The sequence below is a fragment of the Hyperolius riggenbachi genome, chromosome 11 (genome assembly GCF_040937935.1).
Source record: "Hyperolius riggenbachi isolate aHypRig1 chromosome 11, aHypRig1.pri, whole genome shotgun sequence".
NCBI lineage: Eukaryota > Metazoa > Chordata > Amphibia > Anura > Hyperoliidae > Hyperolius > Hyperolius riggenbachi.
The window spans coordinates 155,808,830-155,833,173 of NC_090656.1; the positions used below are offsets into that span (position 1 = coordinate 155,808,830).

The 24,344-nt window shown below is 43.1% G+C and overlaps 1 protein-coding gene across 3 annotated transcripts in view; it reads left to right on the forward strand.

Moving 5' to 3' along the window:
• The first annotated feature begins 1,091 nt into the window (after window positions 1-1,091).
• The window catches only part of ESRRA (estrogen related receptor alpha), a 264,360-nt gene continuing 241,107 nt past the window's right edge, over window positions 1,092-24,344 (forward strand). The window contains exons 1-2 of one of the 3 annotated variants that reach the window (XM_068259914.1): window positions 1,092-2,037; window positions 3,039-3,157. The gene's annotated coding sequence lies outside the window, so the exon portion shown is untranslated. The remainder of the gene's footprint in view (window positions 2,038-3,038; window positions 3,158-24,344) is intronic. The other 2 variants (XM_068259915.1, XM_068259916.1) reach the window with 2 other exon arrangements.

Sequence of the window (24,344 nt, forward strand, 5' to 3'; positions counted from 1 at the left end):
TTAAACATGCTGCTGGGTCACAGAGTATGGGTCTTACATGCTGCTGGGTCACAGAGTGCAGGCACTGTATGGATAACAGAAGCACACAGGAAGGAGCGCACCGGCCAGAAAGATGTGTGTCGGATTGGTGCACTGTGCAAATACTCTGCAATCATCAAGGAGAGCAGTATTGGCAGGGGGGGGGACACCTGCAGGGCCCTTTACTAGCTCCAGGTCCCTCCGGTACATACTACTGTGTCCATCCAGTCCAATCCAAAATGACAATATATTTAGGCCAGAATTGCATCATAATTATGATTAGGCTCGAATTACGATTGAATCTGCTGAGCAATAGTGCATATGGACCGAGGTGCTAGGCTGTAAATTCAGCTTTATATGGGCAGACCTGGTCATTTTGGTGTCATTTGTTTAAGCCAATCTGGTGACAGGAATCTAGGAAGTTTTAAAATTACTTTTTGAGGTAAACCTTTAAACCTACCACTAGTTATAAACAGAGGTGGGCCACTAGACCCCAGGGAACTGTATAGGGGAAGAAGGTGGGTGCACACGGCAGGTAAAATTGGGGCGTGGCTAAAGGTGCGGCAGGGGCGGGTTTAAGTGTCCCTCTTTGCTGGCTTCAAATGTTGGGAGGTATGCCAAGACGTGTTTGGGAGAAGCGGCAGTTTCTTTCAAGTGGGAACACAGCCCAAACCCTGGTACACACATCCCATTTTGATTGGCCAATTTTACCACCTCCAGGTAGTATGAAGGACAACACATTTTGAATATTATAAACAGATTGTGCAGGTAAGCTCTCACATGATATAGAAGTGGTAAAATTAGCCAATAACTGGTCAATCAAAATTGGAATCGCATACTAGGCTTCATTAGTCTACTTTGAAAACTGATGTTTCAACTGACTCGGTGTTTCAGATTTGCTTTCACCTGTAATACACAATAAAAAAAAGTTTTCAGCTAAATATTGTAATAAACTACCTGGTAACCTAGAACAAGGGCAGCGATGTTATCAGCCCCGGAAAGCTTAGAAAGACATATGGAGGCACGGCGTTACAGGGAGAAGGGAGGAGTCTTCTCATAGAGGTCAAATGAAGGACGTGGTACAGCTCGTCCGTTTGAGCATAATATAAATATTTGCTTCACAGACGAGGGATCAGCTGGCGAAAACGGTTCAAGCTCACCGGTTGTTTAGCTGAAAAACTTGTGATTACTCTTACAAACCAAAGGAGGAGTTGGATTCAGCACCGCTTAGGTGACAACTTCCCACAAACTCTGCTTGGAAAGGTTATGCCCAAGGTCATAGGATTCTTGGAGATGTCGGCTTTATTTTTCTTCCCTACATTTCGAAGTTGAGAAATGAACATTTTGTATCCTTAAGTACACGATAAACTATTTTTTACAGTTCATGTTGAAATCTTGGAAAGCACGAACGGCGCACCGCTGGTTATTTTTAAAGTATTCGTTGGAAACATTCGCGGAAGCGTTTATCTGAGCACGCAGACTGATCTATGGCCGCTACTGTAACAGAGTAACAATAGCATATTGCTGGATCCAATGTGCAGTTATCAATCTAGACAGCAGCTGCGCAGAGCTGTGCTAGAGAGATTGGAACAAGCAAAAAACTGCTGAGCCTGCGGTTCTCTAGACCCCACCCTCTATCCGCTTGTCAGAGGAGGGGGTGGTGCCAGTGTAGGAAGTGTGTGTCTGCTTGTGCGAGGCTGCTGTGAGTGTGACACCGTGTAGTGTATGCAAGCCGAGCTGTGTCCTCTGTTGTGTCCTACAGTCACACCTATAGATAGCAGTGTGCCCTCAGTTGGTTTGCTATCCATATATACGGAATTATTCCCATTAACGCTATAACTGCAAGTGAGCATTACATGCAATCCGGAGCAGCGGCGTGCTGCTCTCCGTACAGTTCTATACTAATTATATGCTGACTGTCGTTCGTGGTGAGTGTGATTAGTCTATTACATACCAGCCAACGGAATGACAATACGACCCTGAGGGGAGCTTGATCAGAAACCGGGTTTCCTGTGTACGGTAAGTTTACGTTCTGCTGTGGGCAGAGCAGAGACTATTGATTTGATACTTAACATTTGCATATTAATTGTAGTCCGCTAGTGCATACATGACTTTAAAATGTGTACGCTAGAATACCAATAGTATAGAATCCATATAAACTCGATCTCTAGTGCAAAAGAAGATGTGAAGTGAAGCTGAGTAGTTCACTTCTAACACCCAGTTTTACCTGCATTGGATTTCACAATGGGAGCTTCCTTCAGCATAGTTGTATTTTTGAAGTGTATATAACTTCAATGCACATCTCTTTTGGAAAACTGCTTAGTTTTCACATAAATCGATGCTGTTTGTATAATAGCAGTATCCAGTATTAAAAATGGTCAGATAACAAGCAAGGGGCTTTTATGTGCAACCTTTCAAACTATAACATTACATTAAAGTGAAGTTGAGTTTTTTTTTTTTTACAAAACTTTGATGGCCATGAAGAGCAACTGAGATTTAATTAATGGAGCTATTTTTGTTATCCAGTGGTCCTTTGCTTACAAGATAAGATTGCAGTTAGTTTTATGCCATTCATTATATATTATGTTGTGCCATAAAACTCACTCTAGTTTTGCAGTGAAAGTAGTGACATTGATCCAAGGTCACTGGAACATAGGGTTAGTGTCTCTCACATAGTACGCTATCATTGTTAGCAAGTATATATTGATTGTGTAAATACATCTAATTGACATATAAATAGTTAAAGCAACTTTACATATGTCAAACTCCTACACATTTGCTGTTGTTCATGGTGTGTAAGTGTGAATTAAATACTGTGCATGCAAAAATCACAACAGTATGTGTTTGTTACTTTTAATTATATACATGATAGTTATATGAAGTTATGGTAAGGTCTTATCAGTATCTAAAATTACATTTTATTTTTTTTTATTTTTTTACATGAATTAAGTCTTCACAGCGAATGGAACTTTTTTTTTTTAATTGCAGGTATTCATTTTCCTTTGTCTTTTTATCTGCAGATGATATAGCCATGTTGTAAGAGCAATGTTTAATTGACCACCTTTTGGCAAGGCCTGTAATTGATCTGGTCTATACCAGCAAGGAGAAAATTATTTTCTGCCTTCATGTGCATTTCCTGGTGAGTGTCTGCCTGGCTGTGTTCAATGATGTTTTCTCCTAATAAGTTAAGTATTCTCAGACAGGAATTGTGCTTGGGTAACTGTAGAACATTTGGTGCAAGGTCATAGGTCTGACCAACAAACTTTCTAGACTCTCTAGCTTCAATTTGCTAATGGCTGTTAAGTAATAAAAAATTAGGACAGTAAAATAGCACATTCAGTATTTTAGGCCCCCCCCCCCAATTCTGTTAAAATGTCCACACATTCAGTAACGTAGAACTCTCACCAGCTGTAGAGGACAAACTTCTTGCATCAAGCTGTAATTCTTTTCCTTCAAGTGCACTGCATGAGTCGGTCATGCTTTACTTTGTGATTGCTTACAATAGTTAAAGGACAGATGCGACACAAAAAAAAAAATCTACTTACCCGGGGCTTCCTCCAGCCCCTGGCAGTGATATGTCCCTCGCTGCATCTCTGGTGTCGGAGCAGTGCTTTTCAGCGCTGCTAGATTTGGGCGCCGCCATAGACTATAATGGGAATCGGCCTATAGCGGCGCTCAGTAACGTCGGCTCCATCAGAGGACGGAGCCGAAGTTGCTTAAAAAACACAATAATTCGGCCTCCAGCAATCGCTGGAAGTAGTGGATGATTGGTGTCAGGACACCTTCAGGGGAAAAGGCACAGGAAACAAAAAACACGGGAGCCCAATAGTGTAATATGTTTAGTCAAAATTGTCAATGTAGAAGATAAGAATCTACTCACAAGAGTGGGTTGCAAGGGGGTAACCGACCACAGGAAGCAGGTGGAGACAATTAACCCGACTCCACTCGGGGAGGTCACTAAGGACCTGGATGCGGTCGCTCTCCTTGGAAAAAAGAAGGGAGGCAGATGTCCACCGTGGTGTAAACCACATATGTTCTGCCTCCACCCCTCACACGGGTATCGTATGGGGGTTAGGGATGCACTAAATGGTTTAAAGAGGCGCCCTGGTGGTATATAAAAGCGTTTAAAAGCAGTTTAAAACCGAGAAAGGTTTGAGGTTGCTTACCTCAAAAACGACAAATCTTTGTAGGGACAAAAGATTTTATTGGTAGCACAGGCAACGCGTTTCACGGGTCTGAGCCCGCTTCCTCAGGCCAATAGCAGTGCCTATATTAGTAAACATGAGACTCCTAAGTATACTAGTATTAAAGATATACATACATTTACAGCATCAGATTGTAATCAGCGATAGCATTGTATCCAGCATGTATCCATATGAAATGAAACACTGGATACAATGCTATCGCTGATTACAATCTGATGCTGTAAATGTATGTATATATTTAATACTAGTATACTTAGGAGTCTCATGTTTACTAATATAGGCACTGCTATTGGCATGAGGAAGCGGGCTCAGACCCGTGAAACGCGTTGCCTGTGCTACCAATAAAATCTTTTGTCCCTACAAAGATTTGTCGTCCTTGAGGTAAGCAACCTCAAACCTTTCTCGGTTTTAAACTGCTTTTAAACGCTTTTATATACCACCAGGGCGCCTCTTTAAACCATTTAGTGAATCGCTGGAAGACTAATTGTATCATTCCCCCCCACTATCCATGGCGGCCTGGAGGGGGAATAGTAATTAACACGGCCTGGACTTGTGCAGAAGCAGGATCAGCCATACAACAGCTGTATCCTGCACCCAAGTCTACCGGCGTTGTTTTCAAATGTATTCCTCCGGTGTCCGCTCCTTTCTGTATCCCTTTAGATGTGCATGCACGCCACTAGAGGGCCCTCTTCTGTGTATCAGTACATAGATCTGCATGTCTAAAGGGGTACAGAAAAGTCTGTTTGAATGTCTCTCTTGCTTATTTGTTTTTCTTTCTGATATCCTGCCAAGGCAGTACATCAGATCAAATGGAGTTAGTAGCAGGACGGTGTGACACTTTCTATTGACTGTCTCCTGTCCTTCAATTTCACCGCATGCTAGTTGCTAGTTACAGCTCCAGTCTGGTCCTAAAGTCAATGGGAATCAATAAAAAAAAAAACTATATCAGCCAGATACTTACCTAAGGAGCGTGAAGGCTTTGGGTCCTGTAGAGTATTTCCAGAACCCTCTGTTAAGCAGGGCTGTGGAGTCGGAGTCGTGGAGTCGGGCAATTTTGGGTGCCTGGAGTCGGAGTCGGGAAAAAATGCACCGACTCCGACTCCTAATGAATTTGTAACTGTAATTAAAATAGAAAATACGATAAAATGTTCTATTTCTCAGATAATAGTAATTAAAAATAATGTATATATACAGTAATAGCTGTGCTTAGTCCACAAAAGTGAAATAAACCAATCAAAATTAGTTACTTGTGCTGCTTCAATAAAGCAGTCCCCGTATTTTTAAGGTCAGATATACATATCTGATTGTGACTGTATATATGATGTGTACACAGGAATCTCTTATATATACTAAATAACATCTATGCTGTAAGAATAAAGCCTGATGTGTAGCTATGTCACTAATAGAGATGGTCAACGAGATGGAAATAATTCTGCATTGATGCTGATTTATGCAAATGTATGCACTCTCTTTGCTGATGAAATAAAATAATTTGATATGTTATTAGAATTTGGTTTGGTGACTACAAATTAAAGGGTAACTGAGACGGATGAAAAGTAAAGTTTTATACATACCTGGGGCTTCCTCCAGCCCCCTTCAGGCTAATCAGTCCCTCACTGTCCTCCACCACCTGGATCTTCTACTATGAGTCCTGGTAATTCAGCCAGTCAGCGCTGTCCGGCCGCATGCCGCTCCCACAGCCAGGAACATTCTGCACCTGCGCAATAGTGCTGCACAGGTGTAGTATGCTCCTGGCGGCGGAGTGTGTGCATGTGCACTACGCTTGACTGACTCAAGTACCTGGACTCATAGCAGAAGATCCAGGTGGTGGAGGAGGACAACGAGGGACTGATTATCCTGAAGGCGGCTGGAGGAAGCCCCAGGTATGTATAAAACTTTAATTTCATCTCTCAGGTTTACTTTGTTACACAGTAGTACTATACTCTACATATGCACTCCCCACAAAGCTGCAGGGAATCCACTGAGAATGCTGTGCACATTGAACACAGAGGTGTTGTCTGTTTACAATCTCCTCATTCCCCTGCAGAATACCTGCACATCATTCTTACATGTACCCACACTTACATTGCCTAGGGCCTGATAGATGTTCTTTGTTCCGGTTTGTACCTTTTACAAGTACTCTTACCAAGGACTAGTTTTAGTCTAAAGGGAATAAATATAGTAGTCTACATATCCTTCTCACTTCAGTTGTCTTGTAAAATTCCTAAGCGTTGGCAGTTAAGAGACGAATTTCATGTTACATACTTTTAATCAACAAAATTGTAATATGCAAATTACAGGAGTCGTGGAGTCGGTGGAATCCTAAACTGAGTCGGAGTCGGTGGATTTTTGGACCGACTCCACAGCCCTGCTGTTAAGCACTGGTTTCGCAGTTTGAATGCCCTGTGCACGTGCGAGTGTGCAGTATGGAGCAACCCGTCTTCAGTAGCACTTGGGCTCCCGAAGACTTACGAAGCCTCCTTCGGCCGCAGAGAGAGCAGTATTTGACCAAATTGGTTGAATACTGCTACCGAGAAGCCAGCGATGGAACAGGGACCGAGAGAGGAGCGGGAAGGCTCTGCAGTGTTCCCCAACCCTGTCCTCAAGGCCCACCAACAGTGCATGTTTTGTGGACATCAATAGAGGTAGTTAATAAGCTCTGCTGCAACACTAATTACCCCATTGTGTGGGGTTTTCTGCAAAACATATACTGTTGGAGGGCCTTGAGGACAGGGTTGGGGAACTCTGCTCTATAGGCCCCCAGAGCCTTCCCTCCTTAATTAAAGAGACTGAGAGCTGTAATAAGATAATACATTTATACATACCTGGGGCTCCCTCCAGCCCCATCCGCATGGATCGATCCCACGCCGCTGTCCTCAGCTTTCTCTGTCCTGTAACGTTGGCCAGTCGTGGCCAGTTTTACGCATGCGCAGTGACTCCCTCCGGCGCCTGCCTTGCGCAGGCGCCTGCACAGTACGGAGGGAGCGCACTGTGCTTGCGTCAACTGGCCGAAGTTACAGGACCGGGTATTGGTGACAAAAAAGGCTGAGGATGGCGGCGTGGGAGCGATCAATGCGGATGGGGCCTCGAGGAAGCCCCAGGTATGTATAAATCTATCTTATTTTATCTCTGAGTCTCTTTAAGTATCTGGCTGATTTATTTATTTTTTTTAAATCGATTCTCATTGACTTTAAAATACTGAACATTTTACTTGTTTTACCAAATGCTTTAATTTTTGTGAATTGACATTTATTGAACTATTTCCCGCACAAGTCAGTAATTTACCTCAATAGTTTTACTTTTTAATGCGGTAACAACAAGTGATTTGTTTGTCAAGACGTTCAGTAAAATCAGCTGTTTTCTGCATTACCGAATGCGGTAATGCTTAGTGAATAATTAAAGCCTAACGCCTCAGGCTAGATTCACAGTGGGACGTTGCGGTTTGATGCGATGTTAAAGTCGCACCGCAAACTTACAACGCAATGCACCCAAAAAGTCGCAACGCAGCTTTACTGTCGCATACAGCAGATACAGTACAAAATATAGGCAATGAAAAGTATGCTTCCAAGTCATTACTGAGCATGTGCAAACAGTCCAACGCAGCTAATAGCGTGTATAACGCACAGCATGCAGTACTTTGACTTAACGTGCAGCGTTAGTCACCAACGCAACGTGTGCACTGTGAATGGGGCATTGATTTTTCATTGCAGTGAGTTATTCTGCGTTAAATGCTGTTTTAACATCCCACTTTAACGTCCCACTGTGAACTTAGCTCCATTTATAGTGGTGCGTTGCAGTGCACTGTAATGGCCATTTTGTAACATGAGTTTCCACACGGCAATGTGCCACTGTGTGGTGAGTGTGTTGCAGTACAACAGCATGCAGTATGGTAATGTACTGCATACGGCATGAAATGCATTACCACAAAATGTGCACATTAACAAGTGCAGTGAAGCATACTTTTAATTGTATGCTTCACTATATGCCACAGGGGTATAACTTTTGGTACACATTTTTTATTCTATGAACTTGACCTAATTCTGTTCTGCACCTTTTTGCTATTTATTTTGACCTGACAAGCTTTTTGGGATGATTAGTTTTTTCCCAGCTTTGCAGTACTTATAAATCACTTAGAGAAACCCAGGACCCCTTTGGGACTGCTGATAGATCAATGCTTTGTACGCACGCTACATGAAACTCAAAATAGGGGGCTGATAATGACAAGCATCTAGGATCAGCTCAGCCAAGTGCTGGCTGAGAGCATTGTTCCCCCAGTCACTGACCCTCCTCATGCTCCACTCCATCGGTCCACCTCCCCAAATAGCAACAGAACTCCTAGGTAGCCTAGAGGCTAGCAATGCATCTGTTCAGCGTCGGCCCAAGCAATCGAGCCTTTATCCCTTCCAGGCAACTTGCCTTGTATGTGTTCACAAGGCTTGAGGGAAAGATTAGAGGCCATCTGTAACTGCTAGAAGTGATTTTTGGGTGGGTGCCAAGCTGTTTTCCCCCTGCAAGCGTTTTAAAAAAACGCTTCAGAACCACTCTGGTAAGCCATACAATGCGCACCAGAGCGGTTCTGAAGCGTTTTTTAAAACGCTTGCAGGGGGAAAACCGCTTGGCTAATGAAAGTGAATGGGATGGTGCACACCCGAGAGGTTCATTTTATCCACAAGCGCAAACTCGGGGGCTGCAGCAATTTTTTAGATTTCTGAGGAGTTTCTGCCTGAATGTTAAAGAATAGGAAAATGGAAAACCGCTCTGAAAAACACTAGATCAGAGCGGTTTTCCAGGTGTTTATGTTACAGAATCTGTTTAGAGACTGGCAAAAAAACAAACAAAAGAAATACCCGGCCACCGGGAGTCCGATCTCGTGTGATATCTTCTTAATTATGTCAGAATAGAAATATCTAGCGTAGTTATACTCACAAAGGTGGGTTGCTCTTAAAGAGGCAACCACTCGTTTGCGCAGGTGGAGAAGTACTGTCCCCACTCGGCCTTTTCCGTAGGTTTTTTTCGGTCGCAACTCCAAAATGAAACAATATTCTCGACTCTCAATAAAGAGAGAATGAAAACAATTTTTCCTACTAAGTAGGATACAACTAGTCGGTTTGGATGGTTGGAGGCGCCCAATGAATATAGCAAGTATTTCTCCACAATGGATGAAGAATAGAAAATAAGAGTTAATTTAGACTGACAAATTTAGCTTGGTCAGGTTAAGTAAAAAATATGATTCGGACGACTACAGCTATTCAGCTGGCACCTATTTGACCTGAGGAAGCGGCTTACGCCGAGAAACGCGTTGTCACAAGTGCTGTTCGCAATTAATGAAATCATATTTTTTACTTAACCTGACCAAGCTACATTTGTCAGTCTAAATTAACTCTTATTTTCTATTCTTCATCCATTGTGGAGAAATACTTGCTATATTCATTGGGCGCCTCCAACCATCCAAACCGACTGTTTAGTAACAGCTTTACTGTAACAATATTTGTAATCTGCTACACAAAAACACTCCAAAAAACGCTAGGTATATTTAGAAAACGTCTCTAAACATGCCTAGAATCGCTCTGAAATCTGCTTCAAAAACCTCTAGCGTTTTGCATATCTGGTGGATATCTGGTGATATCTGGAGGGATGCTTGTGAATGCTGGGAGTGTTTGGAGAGAAGTGTGTGTGTGTGTGTGTGTGTGGGGGGGGGGTGTTTGCCTGTGATTACAGAATAAGAGGGGGCTATGTCAGAAGATGAGGCCATTTATATGGCTACTGGGAGAAATGGGGGTCTCTGGTGTATTTTTCTACTTGTGTTTGTATTTTTTCCCTCTTTCTACTTACTAAACTCTGGTTGTGAATACTTAACTTAAATCTCCTTGTTGCTTTTTTGCCACTGGCCTATCAACTTATTGTTTTCTTATACAATAATGGCAGGTGACATTGCTGTTTAAAGGATACCCCAACTGAAATGTGACATAATGAGATAGACATGTGTATGTACAGTGCCTAACACACAGATAACTATGCTGTGTTCCCTTTTTTCTTTCTCTGCCTGAAAGAGTTAAATATCAGGTATGTAAGTGGCTGACTCAGTCCTGACTCAGAGAGGAAGTGACTACAGTGTGACCCTCACTGATAAGAAATTCCCCTTTTTTACCTCTTTCTTGCTCTCAGAAGCCATTTTCTGCTAGGAAAGTGTTTTATAGTTGGAATTTCTTATCAGTGAGGGTCACACTGTAGTCACTTCCTGTCTGAGTCAGGACTGAGTCAGCCACTTACATACCTGATATTTAACTCTTTCAGGCAGAGAAAGAAAAAAAGGAACACAGCATAGTTATCTGTGTGCTAGGCACTGTACATACACATGTCTATCTCATTATGTCACATTTCAGTTGTGGTATCCTTTAAAGAGGAACTCCAGTGAAAATAATGTAGTAAAAAAAAGTGCTTCATTTTTTACCATAATTATGTATAAATGATTTAGTCAGTGTTTGCTCATTGTAAAATCTTTCCTCTCCCCGATTTACATTCTGACTTTTATTACATGGTGACATTTTTACTGTGGACAGGTTATGTAGCTGCTCCTAGCTGTTTTGGCTGTTAGAGACAGCTGTAACCAGCTAATTCCTGTCTGTGAACATTGTTACATTGTGGCAGTTTGCCCAGAGTACCGCTATCCCAGAGCTTCTTGTGGGAGGGGTTTCAGCACAAAATCAGTCATACAGCGCCCCCTGATGGTCTGTTTGTGAAAAGCATTATATTTCTCATGTAAAAGGGGGTATTAGCTACTGATTGGGATAAAGTTCAATTCTAGGTTGGAGTTTCTCTTTAAGTGTTTGGCTGTTGTGTGCGTCAACAAGTATCAATGTTGCTACAACTGTGCAACTATTTTTCTTGCATCTTTTATACCCTGAGGTTATTGTTAAAACAGTCTTAACGAAGATGTGAGTATAATGGTGGCTACACACCATACAATTAAAAGATCCAATTTTTCACCAATTCAATAATTATGATTGGTTGTCCCAAAAAATCGAGAGCTTTTCTTTCTTTTCCCTTTATGGGGATTTTAGGAGATTGGACATGTTGGAAATTTCAGACCAACTTTATCAAGAATTGTATGGAGTGTGATGGATTGTCAATTACTTGATGTACAGTTCCAATCAATTTTTTTTTTCTGAACTTTCAATTATTTTTTTCATGATTGGGGAAAAATCGAACATAGGTGTGTGGTACATTGGTCAGATTTTTGAATTGTTACAATCAGTCAGAATAATAGATTGCTATTCTTGAACTGAACAGATATTTAGTAAAATTGTATGATATGCGGCCACCTAGGCTTCAACAGTTCAAAGATCATAGTCTCTCCTCACTAGTATCCTATCCTCCCATGCTGAGGCTTTTTTTTTTTTTTTTTTTTTTTTTTTTTCTGCGAGATGAGGAGATGGGACTTGATCTGTAATCCTGGAGTAGGGATGATCAATGATATGCCAATACTTCCAACTTTATGCAAATTTACGTGCATTTTTATGCAAATATACGCAGCTTGAAATTGAAATGGACCAATCAAGTCCCACCTAGGTTTAACCACTTAATCCACCACTGAATTCATCGAAGCCACGAAGACGTAGATATACGTCTGGTAGCAGAAGCACAGCTGTGCACCATTGGGCTTGCTCTTGTGCGCAACTCCAGCACTATCTGATGCAGCACTAATTTGTTAAAAAGGGAATATATGTTCCCTGAACCAATAAGATTCATTTTTACCTTAAAAAATACTTTTTTTTCCCCGGGGTCGTCTCTAGGACAGCACCCATATGAGATAAATTCCCTCCAGATACTATTGGACAGGAAAAGGTTAAAAATTAACATACTCAGAGAGTTTTAGTTTCAAAGAGTTTTATTGAACATAAGCTCAAATTATGAAGTTACAGCAATAACTTTTAACCCCTACAAGGGGAAAGTGATAGGTGAATTTCTTTTAGACATAAACAGTATTCCACACATAGTTAAGACTTCAAATCTAACAAGCTGTACAGAAGGCATCAAAAATAGAAAAGCATTATAACCTTCTTAGGGCTAGGTATTCTTAGCATAAATAATGACTAGTGCAATGTTAAGGAGTGAGGACTAGGGACCTTACCCCAGGATTATCGATGTAGTCCAGCCACGGTTGCCAGGTTTTGAAAAACACGTCCATGTGGTCATTAACTATGGCAATAAGTCTTTCTGAGATTAATATATCTGTTATAATCGTGATTGTCATATCTATTGAAAGGGTTGGAGTTTGCCACATTCTTGCAATATGTAATTTAGCCGCTTTGGCTATGTGCTGTGCTAATCTGTGTGGAGGAAACTTCCATCCTTTAGGTTTATGATCTAGTAGCAGTACAAATGGATCTGGGGAAGTGTCTTTTTCCAGGACTGAACTGATAAGTGCGGAGACTGAGGCCCAAAAAGTCTTAATTTTCGGGCAGAACCACCATATGTGAGAGTAGTTTCTCTCTCCGCCACAGTGTCTAAAACATGCCTTCGGCCTACTACTGTCCATCCCATGTAGCATGGTGGGTGTGATATGGGTTCTATGAAGTACCTTCAATCTCGTCTCTATATGAGAGAAATAGCTGCTACCTTTGATAGTGAGACAGCATTTAGTCCATTGGGGTAAGGTTAAGGTGGTACCGAAATCTGCTTCCCATTGTAGCATAGGTTTCAGTTTCGTGGGCTCTAACGGTTGAGAGAGTAGAGGGTGTAGAAGGGAAATGAGACCCCCAGACAGAGGGGAGTTCTCGCACCATTTTTCAAATTGAGTGCTGACCGCCGGCCCCTTAGCGTTTTGGGGGATTGATTTTAGGAAATGGTATATCTGCATAGCAGGAAAAAATTCAGTGGAGGGAAAATTAGTTATGTTTTTGAACTGGTCCCACGTAGGGATAGAACCCCGTGTTAGGAATTTATGGAGATAAGTTAAATTGTTGGATTTCCACCAAGCAAAAGCTCCTGGCTCCATCCCAGGCGGAAAGGCTGGATTATTAATAATCTGTATGAATGGAGATAGGACTGACTGAAAGGATTTGATAAATCTAACTCTATACCACAGGGACAAGGCCTGGTATGAAACAGGGGAGGTCGATTTTAGGAAAGCTATTTTTGTATTGGTGGATCCCATAAGAGATTGCAGATTGAGGGGGGCTAGTAAGTCGTTTTCTAATTGGACCCACAGTGGGGGATTAAATTTTGCAAAAACTGGAGCTAATTGGGCTATTCTGGCTGCTCGATAGTAATTATAGAGGTCAGGGAGGCCCAAGCCACCTCTGTCCCTATTCCAGTGAATTACTTTTCTGGAAATTCTGCTACGCTTATGGGCCCAGACAAATTTAGATATTAGCCTTTGGAGCTCAGATAGGGAGTTTTGTGTTACTGATATAGGTATAGAACGGAATAGGTATAATATTTTAGGCAATAAGGTCATTCTGACCGCGTTTATTCTACCTGTCCATGAGATTGTTGGAGAGTTCCAAGTTGTTAGATCTTGTTTTAGCTTATTAAGCATTGGGCCAATGTTATCTATATATATATATATATATATATATATATATATATAATAGAGTAAGTGCCTCAACCTTCAAGCAAGAAGAAGAAGTAGCGCCCTGCCCCCAGGGCCGGTCCAAGCAAGAAGAAGGGGCTGGTCCAAGCAAGAAGAAGTAGTGTCATATCAAACCAAGGGCAAAGAGGGATAATTTGCATATTCAGTAGCAGTGCATTGTGGGTAACCACAAATGTTCACTTATAGCTGAATTATTGCAGATTTGCTTCTGTTTTAAGAAGGAAAATTACACCAAGCTTTGCTTTTTTTTAGTATGAGGGCTTTTTGGTCTCCTTTATCCTCCTATACATTCTTAGTAGTTTGGGTCACCCTGAGCTGCTTGGTTACTCTGTTGTTCTGGTCCAAGCCCTATCTCATACAGCCTTATCAATCCCTGCTATGTACTGATGAGGACCTAATGTCTGAAATAGGCTGTGTAAAACTTGAAGCTATAGGCTTGCTTGATTTACCAAGTATGAAAAGTAGAGATAGGAAGTTTGAATTTATTCAATGATTCGCAAGATTCAAATAGGCTCATTGAAAAGATCCGGATCTTTGATCCAAATCTCAGATCATTTTACTAGGGAAGCATTTGGGGGTGAAATGATTAGCAAGACAGGACTTTCCCTGTGGTGGACAGAGAAGGGGAGATGGTGGACAGGGAGTGGACAGAGAAGGGAGGAGGGACGAGCAGAGAGCAGAAATTTTTGTTTGCACACAATACCCACATGCTGCAATCATATGCTTTACATATATTTCCCCTATATGTTCATCTGTATACTTTGAATGCAAATGTCGCACAGTGAAAGAAAGCATTCCCAGAAGTGAAGTGCAGCTGTTTAGAGCAGTGCAGGAGGATCATATTGCACTGCAATCACAGTGCCTGCCCTTCTAGCCCAGCACGCTGTCTACAAAGTTACTGAGCTGTGCTTCTGAGCCAAAAATGTCCAATTTGTTCACTGTGCACAACTACGGAACAGACAGCCTATAATCAGCAGCATAGTATAGCCAGTATGTGTGCTCTACACATATCTGGCAGTGGCACCGATGTCCCCTCTCTCTGATCTACCTGTCCCTGCAAGGCTGGCTCCCCTCCAACAGAGCGATCCATCTCTGCTCTGCTTCTAGGACCCCGCTGCCTGCTGAGAGGGGGGTGTGCCGCTCCTGGCCCCGCCCCCTTTGCGATCCAAATCACTCATTTTGATGATTCGGATGATTCGACTCACAAGAGATTCGGATTCAACGATCCGAATCGTTCATGATCTGGACAACACTAGTGAAAAGGAAACAATTGCATATTTAGTAGCGGTGCATTGTGGGTAATCACAAATGTTCACTTATAGCTGAATTATAGCATATTTTCTTTTGTTTTAAGAAAGCAAATTACACCAAGCTTTGATTTTTTTTTAGTAGGTCTTTTTGGTCCCTTTTATCCACCTATACATTCCGAGTGGTTTGGGTCACCCTGAGCTGCTTTGTTACTCTGTTTTACTGGTCCAAGCCCTATCTCATATAGCCATATCAATCCTTGCAATTTACTGATAAGGATAAAAAGTCTGAAACAGGCTGTCATACGTGGGTGTGATATGGCTGTGTGAAATTTAAAGTTATAGGCTTGCTATACACCAGTGGTTCTGGATGCTTGCCTGGCTTACTAAGGGTGAAAAGGAATTATTTGCATATTTAGTAGCAGTGCATTGTGGGTGACCACAAATGTTCACTTATAGCTGAATTATTGCAGATTTTCTTCTGTTTTAGGAAGGCAAATTACACCAAGCTTTGATTTATTTTTTTTAGTAGGAGGTCTTTTTGGTCCCTTTTATCCCCCTATACATTCTGAGTGGTTTGGGTCACCCTGAGCTGCATGGTTACTCTGTTTTACTGGTCCAAGCCCTATCTCATATAGCCATATCAATCCTTGCCATGTACAGATGAGGACCAAAAGTCTGAAACCGGCTGTCACATGTGGGTTTGATATGGCTGTGTAAAATTTAAAGCTATAGGCTTGCTATACACCAGTGGTTCTGGATGCTTGCTTGGCTTACTAAGGGTGAAGAGGAATTATTTGCATATTTAGTAGCAGTGCATTGTGGGTAACCACACATGTTCACTTATAGCTGAATTATTGCATATTTACTTCTGTTTTAAAAAGGCAAATTACACCAATACAGTGTGTGGCATTGCAGGAAGTGACGACAGTGGAACGCACGATGGAACACGGAAGAGGTGAGTCATCCCCGCTCGCTGCCTCTTACTAATAGTGGTGGCTGCTACTGTGCTTAAGCAGGAGGGGGAGTGCACATGGGGGACCCAGTTGAGAGGGGGGGGGGAGGGGTTCAACCCCTCCCCGCCACTGTGCCCAATACCCCCTTCCTGCCCTCTACCCTCTTATGCGGCGTATGCTACGCCGCGGGTCGGCTAGTATTTATATAATAGAGATGGGTCTGCTGGTATATTAATGCCTAAATAGGTTATAGATTTCGATTGGAGAGTAATACCTAGAGAGTTGGCAAGGTGTTGGGACTGTAGTTTAGTCATGTTTGAAAATAGGACTTCGGTTTTATTTATGTTGAGCTTTAAGCCCGATATGAGGCCGAATTGTTTAACTGTTTGTAGTGCACTTGGGATGCTAGTATGGGGTGAGGAGAGGGTGAGGAGCAGGTCATCAGCAAACAGACTAGTTTTATATTGCTTATTTGCTATTTGGATTCCTAGAACATCTGGATTGACTCTAAGGGCCTCAGCCAGGGGCTCTATTGCTAGGGCGAATAGGGCGGGAGACAGGGGGCAGCCCTGCCTGGTCCCCCTCAGTATTTGAATCGGGTTATACTGAGGGGTAGGGAGTTTAATTGAAGCTGTGGGTGTTGAATATAGGCCTGTTATTGCTTGCAAGAAATTTCCTCCTATGCCTGCCTTTCTCAATGTAGCCAACATATAGGGCCAACTGATAGTGTCAAAGGCCTTTTCTATGTCCAATGACACTAATGCAATAGGTTGTTTCCTAGAGTTGGCAACATGCAAAAGGTCGATCACTTTCCTTACATTGTCAGGAGCTTGGCGATTAGGGATAAACCCTACTTGATCTCGGTTTACTAAAGGGCCTAGAACTTTATTGAGCCTGGAGACCAAGATAGAGGTGAAGATCTTATAATCCAAGTTGAGAAGGGATATGGGGCGATAATTCTTCACCTCCAGCTGGTCTCTTTTAGGTTTTGGGATGACGGTAATTGAGGATTGTAAAAATTCTGAGGGAGGAATTTTACCGTCTAAAATTGAGTTATAAAAGCGTTTTAGGTATGGAGTAAGGAGTTTTTTAAATTTTTTATTTTGTAGTAAATGGCCGTATAGCCATCTGGGCCGGGTGCTTTTCCGCTTTTAAGGTGCTTTATAGCTATAGATATTTCTTCTTCTGTTACATGGAGGTTGAGTTCTGCTGATTTATGCGGCCAGAGGTGGGGAGTATGGATAGAGCTTAAAAAAAGTCTATTGGGGAAGGGTCTGGGTTAATGGATATGTCCGAATAGAGTGTAGGATAGTATTCCAGGAACTCATTGTGGATTTTTATTGGGTCTGAGGTAGTGGTCCCTTGTTTAGTTCTAATTTGCAAAATTTTATTCAAGTTTTGGGGGGCTCTTAATCTTCTGGCTAGCCAGGCGTTAGGCTTGTTATATTGTGTATATATTTTGTATTTAGTCCAGCGAAGCGCTTTCTCTGTTCTTGCAGAAAGGAGAACATTTATTTGGGTGGATAGGTCCATTATTTGTTTGTAAAGATATGAGGGGTTGAGAGCATGTGCCAATTTTAGTCTGTATAGTTTATCTTCAAGGTTGAGCTGCTGCTCTGTTTTCGATCTCTTGTGTATGGATGCTATTTTTATTAAAAAGCCCCTAATTGTAGGCTTGTGTGCTTGCCACAGTATGCTTGGTTTGGTCTGGGGTTTGTCGCTTAACCGAAAGTATTCTTCTAATTGTTCTTCAACGTCAAGACACGCCACATTGTCTGTCAGGAGGCTTTCATTCAATCTCCAGGGGGGGCGTACAAGAGGAGTTGCCAGAGATTTGCCCACCGTGCAAACAATATCATGGTCGGACCAAGAAGAAATTTTGTCTAGAATATAACAAGTTCTGGATCAGGTCAGCTGTAAATAATAATAAATCAATACGCGAATACGTCTTGTGCGCTGAGGAGTAGTATGTATAGCCTCTGAGTTTAGGGTTGTGCTCTCGCCATGTGTCAACTAAGAAATATTGGTTGAGTAAGGAGGTAAGTTGGTGCGCTAACTGACGCTGTCTCGACGTTGTGGCAATACCGGATTTATCCGTTGGGGGATTAAGGGTAGTGTTAAAATCCCCTGCCCATATTTTAGTATTTTTAGTTTCTGATATATGCTTAAATATTTCTTTCACAGGGGCAATAGGAGATTCCGGGGGGGCATATAGATTTATTATACATATTGAGGAATCCTGGATAGAGCCAAAAATTAAGATACCTGCCCTCCTCATCTGCTACTGACCTATCAATCCTAAGGGGTAATGCATTATGTATGAGTGTAATCACTCCTCTGTTTCTTAGCTGCAGAGGAGGCATAGTGTCGTTGAAAATTCTTATGAAAAAATTTAGGGATTGAAGATTTTGTAAAATGTGTTTCCTGGATGCAAATTATATCGGGATTACATTTTTGGTAGTCGAGGAAGGCCTTTTTCCTCATTGTTGGCGAGTTGAGGCCTTTGGCATTATGTGATAAAATGGTAAAATTGGTCATAGGTAGAAAGGAAAAGTGTTGCTATAAAAAATATTAAGTTGAAATAATGCCTTATTAAAAGGGTATACCTCCTGAACAGCCAAAACATAGATAGTGTATGGATTAATAACAATAGAACATGAACAAACTAACAAACATTGGAGTGGAACCTCTCCAGTTGAGGCAAATTTTCTCAATGCGATGAGGTACATAGCCAGCCAATATGTTAAACTGGCCACGTGGCTCATCTTGTATGAGGCAACATGTACAATCTCCTGCAGCGGAGAACGTATTTGAAAAAGCCTATGATGTTGCTGGACAGTTTTTTTTTAACCTCCACCAGGTTCAACATTATATAGAAAACATAAAAATTATATAGTCTAACATTACTAATATCTGTAAAGTTGTAAGACCTGCAGCACAGGGAAAAGGTTTGAACATTAGGGAAATATGCTACAATCGGTCTATTAGTAGAATCTTCAGGTTGCTGCCCCGACTGATCTACAGTTCCTGTACCAGGCTGAACTCTCAGTTGTTAAGCTGCCTGGACAAAGAACATCACCACTGCTAATTCTACAATGTCAATAGGCCCCAGGTGTCTGCTCATGTAAAGTTGTAGTATGGGGTGTAGATACCAAGCCATAGGCCTCTAGTATCCCCAGAGCCTAATTCAATAGGTAGGCAGAAAGTCTCCTTCCATTAAGTAGAACGATGAGATGGCCTAAAGTGCCAAATGATGAGGAGGCCTCGGGCACAAAACGTGAAGGGCCCACCTGGTAAAGGGACCAGACTGGACCTCAAAAAGTAGCATATCAAGTAGTCACCTGGGAGGATAAATCCGGCTTGTATGTTTTCCCGTAATGTTAAAGGTTGCTGCTCGCAGGGGTATTGTCACATTCCAGTGGCTTTAGTGAAAGTCCAAGTGATGCGTCTGCAGGCTCAAGATGGCGGAGGGGTGCCGCTGGTACGGGGTGAGCGTTGGCGTGAAACCGTGGACCAAACCCTCGATGGACGAGGAGACCGTGGTGGAAGCGGTGGTACTGTCATCGGTTCAATTGGTATGCCTTCTTGCTCTAAGTGGCGTCTGCTCTCCTCGGGGGGTCGCGCGGTATACGTTTGGCTGTTGTGATGGAAAATAAAGGAGAACGGAAACCCCCATTTGTAGCGTACAGCGGCTTTGATAAGCAAGAGAGTTATAGGTTTCATTGATCTGCGGCGGAGAATTGTAAAGGGAGCAAGATCAGCAAACAGTTTTACCGTTACTGGGACCCCGGGGAGAGCTGTAAGGTTCCTAGAAGCCTAAAGCAGCATATCACGTACCTCTTCGTATTGTAGCTTGAGAACGACATCTCTGGGGAGGTCTGGATTCCGAGGTCTTGTAAGCGCACGGTGGATTCTCACTATACGGAGGTTGAACTGATCCAGCTGAGGTAGTAGGGCGCTGAAAAGATTCAGCGCCATCGGCTTTAGATCTTCCACCGATTCTGGTAGGCCGCGTATACGGATGTTGGCTCACTGATTTCGATTCTCCATATCCTCGAGCTTAAACTCCAAGGTCTCTATTTTCGCTGCTTGATCGTCGCTCCTTGCTTTATCTGTGGCTAGAGTGTCGGTTATTAAATCAGTTTGTCGCTCCAGGTCTCCGACCCTGTTTCCCAGGTCGTGGAGCTGCTGCGTAATGTCCTTGACTGCTCCTCTGAGCTCGGCTCGGAAGACTCTCTTAATGTCCTCCACCAAGTGTTCCAAGGAGTGGCGATGAGTCAGCGAGGTCTCGGAATCCAGGCTATAGGAAGGGCTCTGTGGTGGCTGGCGGTCTGGTGTGGATGACGCACAGCTTGCGGCCTCCTCCTCCGCCATCTTGTTTTTCTTGGCGGCTCGCACTTTAGATCTTCTGGAGGATTTTCTGGGCGAACCAGCCGGTGTTTTTTCTCCTTTCTTGTTCCGCCTGCTCCCGGGCATATCACGGAGCAGAGGAGATACCGTAGATCCCTGCAGGATAAGTTAAACCAGCAATTTTTAAAGGTTCTCCGCTGCCTGAGAGCGGAGGTCCGGGAAGTTACATCCGTCCCGTGACACCCCGCGCATGCGCCTCATATATTCAGTTTTAATTCCTGTCCACAGAAGGAGAAGAATCAACCAGGAGAGTTCATGTCAGATGGCATGCTCTGAGCTGCAGTCTACCCGTACATACGTCAGCCAGTCGGATTGATGTGGGGAAAGGACGCCAGCCACCGGAATTACAGACCTCAGTAGACGCCATGGCTTATGGGAGCGGAAGCTGAGCGGGCAGTGCGCGCGCAGTGATCGGCATGGCTGAGGTCGGATTGGCTCTTCTGGATCAGGTGATCAGGAAGAAGCCTGGGCACGCCCCTCTGAGACCGAGCGGAAGCTGGACTGGCGTGGGGCGGCATGCAGCGGCGAGGTATGCAAAGCCGATCGCCGTCCAGGATTAGGAAGTCCAGGCAGGAGGATAGGAGGGAGGATTATGTGTGTGGGTATTGTTGTGCGGGGGAAGCCTTTTGTGGTGAAACCTGGCAGGTATTTAAACAACCTCTTACTGTCCTTCATGAATCTTATTCATCATGGAAGGATCAGACATATCTCCGCAGGAATCTGCTGAGCAGAGCTTCAGTGCTAGTCTGGTATGTAGTCCCACAGTTTGGGCAGTATATCTTGTTTGATTCCTGTTTATATATAGGAAATAATTAGGCTCCTTTCTTTTTTTTTTCTTGCTGGTAGCCCAAGCTGGATAAAGCTGACAAGCCGGTGAAAGGAAAGGAAACAAAACTGAACCAGGCCATTCTTCAGCGCAGTTGCCTAAAACGGAGCAAAAGCGTAAACAGAAGAAGTGTGCTTTATGTGCAGCAAAATTATCAGCTTCATCAGGAAAAAAATTGTCATTCCTGTACTCAGAAAGTGGTTAAAGAGGAGATGCCAGCTATGTTTAAGGACCTTATGGGATGGATGAAGTCAGAAATGACGGCTACCTTTCAATCCTATAAAGAGTCTGCACCCTCTACCTCTTCAGCAGTACCAGAATCACTACCACTTAAGGTTATTCCCTCCTCTCCTAAAGCATCTGTAGCTGTTGGTGAATCTCAACAGGGACAAAAGAGGAAGTGGAATTCAGACTCCGAACATTCAGAAGGTGAAATCTCATCCCTGGAGGAAATGAGTGCTGAAGATGAGACAGTTAAACCAGAGGAAACAAGAATGGGACAAAGATTTGATTTTTCCGTGGATAATATGGATCAGATTTTAAGTGCAATGTTTGCTACAATGGATATTAAAGAGAACCCGAGGTGGATTAGAAGAATATTATCTGCATACAGAGGCTGGATCTGCCTATACATCCCAGCCTCTGTTGCTATCCCAGACCCCCCTAAGGTCCCCCTGCACTCTGCAATCCCTCATAAATCACAGCCACGCTGCTGACAAACAGCTTGTCAGAGCTGGCTGTGTTTATCTCTATAGTGTCAGTCTGCTGCTCTCCTGCAGAACTCCAGTCTCCGCCTGCATCCCTTCCCTCCCTGCTGATTGGAGGGAAGGGATGGGGCAGGGACCGGAGCTATGCAGGAGGCGGGGAGCATCTGAGACTGACACTACAGATGTAAACACAGCCTCACAGCACGGCTGTGATTTGAGAGATTGCAGAGTGCAGGGGGACCTTAGTGGAGTTTGGGATAGCAACAGAGGCTGGGCTGTATAGGCAGATCCAGCCTCTGTATGCAGATAACATTCTTTAAACACACCTCGGGTTCTCTTTAAGGAGGAAGAGAAGGACCTTTCTACCTTAGACAAAATGTACAAGAGTCTCGCAGATAATCAAAGAGGTTTTATCCCAGTACATTCTACCTTGAAAGAATTAATTGATAAAGAGTGGCAGAACCCAGAGAAGAGAGCTTTTTGGCCAAAATCTATGAATAGGAGATACCCCTTTAAACCCGAAGACCAACAAAATTGGGGACCGGTTCCTAAATTGGATCCTACATTATCTAAAGTATCTCGTAAGTCGGACTTACAATTTGAGGACTTTGGGGTGCTGAAGGATCCGCTAGACACAAAATTGACAATTTTTTAAGGAGCAATTGGGAAACAACTACTTTAATCTTCAAACCAGCTGTGGCATGTACGGCCTTTTCAAGATCATTAAAAGTTTGGTTACAACATTTAGAAATGCATATTGCAGAAGGTTCGCCCAGAGATATCATACTCAAGTATTTTCCTAATCTGTTCCATGTAGTAGATTATCTTACAGATGCAGCGGATGAAACAGTGAGGCTAACAGCAAGAGCTTCCGCTTTATCGAATTCAGCAAGGAGAGGAATATGGGTGAGACCCTGGGAAGGTGATGTTTCTTCAAAGATAAAACTGTGTGGGTTTCCATGTGAAGGTAATCTGTTATTTGGAACAAAACTAGATGAAACTTTAGAGAGATCAGCAGACTATAAGAGAAATTTCCCAAATAAGAAAACATTCAGATTTAGACATTCCTTTCGAGGTTCAAGGAAGCAGGAGTCACAGGCTAGAGCAGGGTTTAGGAAAAACTGGAGACCACAAAAGGGAAAAACCTCCTTTATCTTCTCCGCAGCCAACCAGCCTAAAAAACAATGACGCCAGGATTCCGGTGGGAGGAAGATTGACTCACTTCATAGAGAACTGGTACACACTGTCCAACAATCTATGGATAAGAAGGATTATACTGCAGGGTTACAGGCTAGAGTTTGTGGAGAAACCAAACACAAGATTTCTTGTAACACCACCCTCCCCCTTAACAGAGCAGAGTATAGCCTTACAGAATGCTGTGTCAGATCTTTTGAAAAAACAGGTGGTAAGAGAAGTTCCGAGGTGGCAAAGGGGAAAGGGATTTTACTCCCCAGTGTTTCTGGTCAAAAAACCGCAGGGGAACTTCAGACTTATTCTCAACCTAAAAACTCTAAACAAATCCATTCGTTAAAGAAAATTCAAAATGGACAACATACGGTCTGTTCTAGGATTACTTCAAGACAAATCATACATGGCATCCCTAGATCTACAAAATGCATATCTCCATATTCCAATACACCCAGAATCTCAGGCATTCATGAGATTTGCAGTAAATCAAACAGGCGAGGTAAGACACTATCAGTTTACAGCCCTTCCATTTGGTCTTTCTTCTGCTCCATGGTTGTTTACGAAAGTTATGACTGAAATTCTTGCTTTTTTGAGACTTAAAGAGAACCCGAGGTGTGTTTAAAGAATGTTATCTGCATACAGAGGCTGGATCTGCCTATACAGCCCAGCCTCTGTTACTATCCCAAACCCCACTAAGGTCCCCCTGCACTCTGCAATCCCTCATAAATCACAGCCGTGCTGTGAGGCTGTGTTTACATCTGTAGTGTCAGTCTCAGCTGCTCCCCGCCTCCTGCATAGCTCCGGCCCCTGCCCCGTCCCTTCCCTCCAATCAGCAGGGAGGGAAGGGATGCAGGCGGGGACTGGAGTTCTGCAGGAGGCGGGGAGAGCAGCAGACTGACACTATAGAGATAAACACAGCCAGCTCTGACAAGCAGTTTGTCAGCAGCGTGGCTGTGATTTATGGTGGATTGCAGAGTGCAGGGGGACCTTAGGGGGGTTGGGATAGCAACAGAGGCTGGGCTGTATAGGCAGATCCAGCCTCTGTATGCAGATAATAATCTTCAAACCCACCTCGGGTTCTCTTTAAGGAGATTCAGGTCATAGCATATCTAGATGACTTGTTTTTGTGAGGTGACTCTGCTATGTCAGTATCCACCCAGATCCAGACCTCAGTGAGGGTTCTTGAATCGGT